A 7884-nucleotide genomic window follows, 5' to 3' on the forward strand; every position below is an offset into this window, starting at 1 on the left:
GCTCTCATAGTTTGAGTCTGCAAGTCAGCTCTGTACTTTGATGATAAGACCTAGAAATTTTACCTTTTTATTTTGGGGGGTTTTTGTTTGCTTTCTTTTTTTTTAGTGTAGTTGATTTACAATGCTGTGTTAATTTCAAGTGTTCAGCAAAGTGAATCAGTTATACATTTACATACCCAGAAAACTTAAATTATCTGTCCAAGTTACAGAGTGAATTGAGGGCCTGGATGGACCCCATGATCTGGGTAGACTCAGATCTTCAGGTTCTAGATCCAGAGCTTGGTCAACAGTCTACTCCCTTATACTCACCCCCTACAATTTTAAGTTTGCAAAGTGCTTTTGTTTCTAGTTGGTTATGTAATCATCATAATAGTTTTGGAGGCATGGCCTCACTGCAATTGCTAGGGGGGCAAAACACCTCAAAATTCAGAGTCTTAAAACAACAAGCACTTCCTACTTCATCTCCGGCATCTGCAGTTTATGTGAAGTTTCTTTAGGCAGACTTGCTGAACTTGGCTGGGTTTGTTCCTATATCTCTGGGTCAACTGGACAGCTCTGTTCTAGGTTGGGTTGGGCTGGGAAGGCTTCCTTGGGGCAGTTTTTACCAATATATCTCATCCCCCCTGGAACCAGTGGGTCAGCCCAGGGATGCACTTTTCATAGAAAGAGAAAGATGCAATGATTCAAGCATACTTTCAAGCCTCTCCTAACATCCTGTTGAAAAAGCAGGTGTCATGGTCAGAATCAGTAGATTGGAGAGGCTTCCCTGGCAGTCCAGTGGTTAAGACTCCAAGCTCCCAATGCAGGAGGCAGGGAAAATCCCACATGACCAAAAAAGAAAAAGAAACAGTGGGTTGGAGAAGACATTCATCTCTCTACAGGAAGAACTACAAAGTCCCATGGGAGAGGGTAGAAATATAGGGAAGAATGAAGATTCGGGGCATTAAGACAATCTATTCAAATATCAAGCCATCCTCCTGCTGCCGTTGCTGCTAAGTCACTTCAGTCGTGTCCGACTCTGTGCGACCCCATAGACGGCAGCCCACTAGGCTCGTCTGTCCCTGGGATTCTCCAGGCAAGAATACTGGAGTGGGTTGCCATTTCCTTCTCCAATGCATGAAAGTGAAAAATGAAAGTGAAGTCACTCAGTCATGCCCAACTCTTAGCGACCCTATGGACTGCAGCCTACCAGGCTCCGCCATCCATGGGATTTTGCAGGCAAGAGTACTGGAGTGGGTTGCCATTGCCTTCTCCAATCAAGCCATCCTAACTTAAGCTAATTTTTCTTCATGCCTCCAAACACAAGCCAGTGCTCTAAAGCATGGTCTCCACTCATAGGTACCAGAGCACATGAGTGTAGTTAGAATGGGTTCTGAGGGTACTTCCTTTGCTGATAACTCCAGAACAAGGCGACATTTTGGCCTGTTGCAGCAGCATCAGCAGAAAATGAGAGTGACAAACTGGCACTTGCTTCAACCTCCTGGCTCTGTATCCAGCTGTCCCCAGGCTACCAGCTTCTTGAAGTGTGATTCACCGCTCTAGGAAGAGAAAAGTAATTGAGGGTGTAATTTGTATTGGGAAAATTGCTCTGAAAAAAAAAAGAAATTAGAGCAACAGACCAAACACTCTGGCTTGAAGAGAATCTTATACCAAAAGTCTAGGGGAACTGAACAAAGCAGGAAAAGGGATGCAATGATCTTAAAGGGTAGGTGGGTGCCCTGCAGAGGCGGAAGCTAGAGATGGGGGAGAGATCTAAAACCAGGAAGAACAATGAACAATACCAAGAAACTCCAAAATAACTGCAGAAGAGAAATATGGAAGAGCAACAAGACTCACAGTTTCTAAGATTTGTTTTGCTTCTTAGAAGGGCTCAAGAAGGAAGACTTCCACGTAAAACACCAAGTTTTTAAGAGAAATGTCTCCAATAGATTTCTTGCATATCCTATGCCTTCCATTGCCAAAATAAATACACTAGGAAGCTGATCATCTATGACACGAAATCCAAACAAACTGCTAAACTCAAGGAAACCTGGGAAGATCCAGTTTCCAACTCAGATAACTCTGTGATCATCAGTTCTCTGTCTGGTTTAGACTAGCAGCTCATTATATTCCCTGGTGGCTCAGATGGTAAAGAATCTGCTGGAAATTTGGGACATCTGGGTTTGATCCCTGGGTTGGGAAGAATCCTCTGGAGAAGGAAATGGCAACCCACTCCAGTATTCTTGCTTGGAGAATTCCATGGACCGAGGAGCCTGACAAGCTACAGTCCATGGGGTCGCAGAGTCAGACATGACTGAGCGACTAACACACATAAAGAGACTTTCATAATTACACAAATAACAATATTCACATGTGAATACGCTACCAATGTTAAATTAAATAATGTCACCAGTCACAAAGCTGTACTGACCAAGGCCACACACCTGTGCATCTGAGGACTGGAGGAATAGTTCAATGCCCACAGCTGCCCAATGAAAGCCTTTCCTAGCCTCTCCACTAGGAGTGTTTGGACTTTATTTTTCCCTCATTCAGTTTGTTAAGCTATCCAAAATCTTTTTTCTTGGCCTGTTCCCTCATCTGTAAAAGAAGAAAATAAAAATACATGACCACTGGGCTTCCCTGGTGGCACAGTGGATAAGAATTCGCCTGCCAATACATGAGACATGGGTTTGATCCCTGATCTGGGAAGATCCCACATGCTGAAGAGCCTGTGCACGACAACTACTGAGGTCACGTGCTCTGGAACCCATGTGCCACAACTAGAGTCCTCCCACCACAACAAAAGATCTCTCATGACTCAATGAAGATTCCACCTACCAAAACCAAGACCCAATGCAGCCAGAAAAATTCATTAAAAAAAGACAAAACTTTTTTCATCCTTGTATCTGGGTGTTCCCTTTGGTGGGCCTTACCTACGTCAAGCTAGCTTTGTGTCCCTTGAGAGAAGACTCTAATTTCTCATTTGCACTTTCTGCTTACCTCACCAAAGAAGACATACAGATAGCAAATAAACCTATTAGAAGATGTTCCATATCATGTCATTAGAGAACTGCAAGTTAAAACAAAATTAAAATTACATGCTTATTAGAATGGCCAAAATCCAAAATGCCTGCAGCAACGAATATTGACTGGGATATAGAACAACAGAAATTCTCATTTGCTGTTGGTGGGAATAGGAAATGGTACAGCTACTTTGCAAGACAGTCTGGAAGCTTCTTACCAAACTAAGCATACTCTTATCAGACATTATAGCACTCCTAGGCATTTACCCAAAGGAACTGAAAACTTCTGTCACACAAAAACTCAAATATAGTGGGTTTGGGCAGCTTTATTCCTATTTACCAAAACCTGGAAGCCACCAACATGTCATTCATTAGGTAACTGGATAAATAAACTCTGGTACATCTAGATAATGAAATGTCATTCAGTGCTAAACAAGAAAAGAGCTATCAAATCATGAATAGACACAGAACATCCATAAAATGCTACTACTAAATGAAAGAAGCCAATCTTAAAAGACTACTTATGCTGATTCCAATTATATGACAATCTGGAAAAAGGCAAACTGGATCAGTGGATACTAGAGGTTGAGAGGAGGAAGGGATTAATAAGTGGAACACAGGATTTTTAAGGCAGTGAAAATAATTTCTTATGATACTATAATGATAGATACATGTTATAACACATTTGTCAAAACCTATAGACTACAACACCAACTGTGAACCCTAATGTAATCTATGGTTGCTGGTGATAATAATGTGTCAGTGTAGGTCCATTTATTATAACAAATGGACCACTCTGGTGCAGGACATTGGTAATGCGGAAGGCTGTGCAAGTGTGGGGGCAGGGGAAGTATATGGGAAATCTGTACTTTCTGAACATTTTTGCTAATGTGTTGTAATTTGTTCTTTTAAAAAAGAAAGAGAGGCTTTTAAAAAAATGAAATGAGCCATCACACCCTGAAAAGACATAAAGGAATCTTAAGTGCATATTGCTAAGTAAAATAAGCCAATCTGAAAAGGCTACATACTGGATGACTCCAACTAGACGACATTCTAAAAAAGGCAAAACTATGAAAAGGGTGAAAAATCAGTGATAGTCAGGGGTCAAGGGTCAAAGCAGGGTTGGGAAGTGATGATTAGGTGAAACACAGGAGATTTTTAGGGCAGTGAAACTCTTCTGTAGCATACTGTATTGAGGGATACATGACATCTTTTATCAAAACTTACAGAACTATATAACACAAAGAGTGAATCCTAATGTAAACTATGGACTTTAGTTAATAATAGTAAATCGATATTGGTTCATCAAATGTAACAAGTTGTAACCACACTAAATGCAAAATGTTAATAACAGGAGAAATTGTGAGTGGAAAAAGGAGAGAATATACAGAAATTTTCTGCACTATCTGCTCAATTTTCTGTAAACCTAAAACCACCCTAAAAAATTGTCTACTAAGTTTTTTAAAAGTGCAACCCATTGCTTGACCAGTTCTCTATGCGCTACTTTCTTAGACAGTAAATTATCTTTGCAGAGCACCTTTGGGCTACAAGCAACAATGCAGCCTGGCCCATATAGGCAGAAGGCTTTCAAAGCCAACAAGCCTTCAGAATCATCCCCCTGCTAGAGTGTGAGCAGGAACGGCAGAAGGGGTAACAGAATATGGTGTGCGGAACACTGGGTCCCTCTTTTAGCTGTGACCAAGGAGTCACTGAGCACAGGAAGACAGCCTACTATGGGTAACACCTCTCTAAAAAACAAGCCACGCTTCTGGTTTGTTTCATGAAAATAATCTAAATAAGCAAATAACAACCCAGTGAGTCAACCTACATGATCTTCAGTTTTGCCACTGGTACACCTGACAGTATTATTCATTATAGATGCTGCTGTGATGTTTTCAAGTCTTCCTTGAAGGCCTTAACAAGAACCTCAAAACATTCTTGCATATTGGAGAAGGAAATAGCAACCCACTCCAGTACATTTGTCAGGAGAATTCCATGGACAGAAGAGCCTGGCAGGCTATGGACACAAAGAGTACCATGCATGGGTCACAAACAGTCGGACACGACTGAGTGACTAGTGCTTTCACTTTCATCCTTGGGTATGAAAGATGGCACTGATGAACCTATCTGCAGAGCAGCAGTGGAGACAGACATTGAGAACAGACTTATGGACATGGCTGGTGGGGGAGGAAAGAGAGGGTGGGATGTATGGAGAGAAGCATATGGAAACATACATTCCCATATGTAAAATAGATAGCCAATGGGGATTTGCTGTATGACTCAGGGAATTCAAACCAGCTGGGTAACCACCTAGTGGGGGTGGGATGGGGAGGGAGGTGAGAGGGATGTTAAAGTGGGCAGGGACATGGGTAAACCTATGGTTGATTCATGCTGATGTTTGGGAGAAACCAACACAATACTGTAAAGCAATTAACATTCAATTAAAAATAAGTGAATTTTTAAAAAGTTCTTGCATATAATGCTGATGATAAGGAAGGAGGCATGCATAGTCATACATGAGGTATCTTATTAAGGAAAGTGTGGGAGGATTCTTCGTCAGAATATTTTCAAAAAGTTCTTCTAAACACTAGATATATATTTTTAATTACTTTCACTGCTGTTATTCTCTTACTTGTTAACTGAAGTTTTGTCTAAATCTTTATCCTCCATGAATTACAAAGGCCTCAGGGGTTTTGTTTGGACCATTGCAAAGAGGTTTCTGTTGAGTAGGACCTTGTCATGCTGCTGCTGCTAAGTCACTTCAGTCGTGTCTGACTCTGTGTGACCCCATAGACGGAAGCCCACCAGGCTCCCCCGTCCCTGGGATTCTCCAAGAACACTGGAGTGGGTTGCCATTTCCTTCTCCAATGTGTGAAAGTGAAAAGTGAAACTGAAGTCGCTCAGTCGCGTCCAACCCTCAGCGACCCCACGGACTGCAGCCTACCAGGCTCCTCCATCCATGGGATTTTCTAGGCAATAGTACTGGAGTGGCTTGCCATTGCCTTCTCCCTTGTCATGCTACTTGTTGCTATTGATAGAGTTTGTTAATCCAAGAGTGACAGCAATCTGTTCTCCCAATGCATGGTAGCTCTTCAATAGTGGAAATTCTCTAATAAATTTTAAAATCAGAGATGAGAAGCCTTTCCCCCACCTGGGATTGGAAAGTGAAAATTCAATAAGACAAAACAGAAGGCAGAGGGATTTCCCTGGTGGTCCAGTGGTTAAGATGCCATGCTCCCAATGTGGGGGGCATGGGTTCAGTCATTGGTTGGGGAAGTAAGACCCTGTATGCTGTGTGTGTGGCCAAAAAACAAACAACAACAACAACAAAAGCAACCTGGATGCAGAGTTTAAGAAGTGGGTTAGAGTCCATGAAGTTCTAAGAATCACAACTGTTGAAGAAATGTTAAGACCAGAAAATAAGTAAAATGAGTCTAGGCTGAGTGAGACTGAATGCTTTCAGCAAACCCACGTGGTAACAGCTTTTTTCCTTCTACATGGAGAAAAAGGGGTTTCCCTGGTGGCTCAGACTGTAAAGAATCTGCCTGCAATGCAGGAGACTCAGGTTCAATCCCTGGGTTGGGATTATCCCCTGGAAGAAGAGGGCATGGCAACCCACTCCAGTATTCTTGTCTGGAGAATTCCATGGACAGAGGAACCTGGTAGGCTACAGTCCATGGGGTCACAAAGAGATGGACATGATTGAGCAATTAACACTTTCACTTTCGTGGAGCAAAAGGATTGGGGAGAGATTTCAGATTTCTTGAGATTCACTTGAATGGTTCCTGCTGCATTGCTCACTGGGACAGTATTCTTTTTCCTCCCCAAGGTGGCCATGCAGAGGCAGTTCACCCCATCCATTCATTCTCATTCCTTAGCATGGAGTTGTCCCCATGCAGACATTCAGCAAGGGCACCATAAGAACTGATAGGTTCATGAAATGGGAGCCCTGGGGTGCACCACCAAACTAAAAGGACTCAGGTTGCAAGAACTGTCACTTAACAATCACAGCAGGAATATATTTTTGGTAACTAAAGCCTAATTTGGATTCTGTTTTGGAAAATAACATTTGTTTTCAAAAAACTAGAGAATATTTTTGTGGGGGAAGCGGAGTTCTTTCCGGTTCCACTTTAGAGCTGAAAAGACAAACTGTTTAGAGGATAAACTTTTCCTTTCCAAGGATTGATGTAGTAGATGTGTACTGGCAAGTATACAGAATTCATAAAATGTTAGAGGGAAAGGGGGGCCCTGGGATCCTCTTATTGAATCTCCTTACTCTACAGTTGAGGAAAATGAGCTCCAGAGAAGTGCTATGCCCAAGGGCACAGAGCTGGCTTACAAGATGAGACTTAAATCCAGATTGCCCATGTACTGGCCAATGCCCTTCCCACAATACTGTGTTCCATTTCCCTGCACCACAAGAAGATACCCACCGCATCTTGCAGAAATTAAGACTATTTTAAATTAGTCACAAGTTAGACTTGTGGCTAATTAGAATACAGCGTTCCACCACCTTTAAGTGACTAGCTAAAATCCACTGCTCCCCATCACAGCACACCCAAGGCCTTCTGGTTGACCAGAGAAAGAATTAATCTCAACTCAGTTCTCTGTGTCTAGGCACCCACAAAACGGAAATCGTTGTACTTGGGGAAGAACAAGAGGACAAGATGAGATGAAAAGGAAGTATGTTTAAAACGGATGAAAGGAGGTACTTTTTTCCCACTACACACAACTGACCTGGAGAACTCACTGCAGCAGGATATTAAGATCAATGGTGAAGATTTGTGTTTTAAAAGATTAGACATTTCACATGCATATCATCAACAGCCACACTCAATAGGATGAAAGTAAGATGGATGAAAGTTCTCAAGCTTCAGTGCAG

The sequence above is a fragment of the Moschus berezovskii genome, chromosome 2 (assembly GCF_049115385.1).
Source record: "Moschus berezovskii isolate FMDL1 chromosome 2, NW_MosBer_1.0, whole genome shotgun sequence".
In the NCBI taxonomy this organism is placed as follows: domain Eukaryota; kingdom Metazoa; phylum Chordata; class Mammalia; order Artiodactyla; family Moschidae; genus Moschus; species Moschus berezovskii.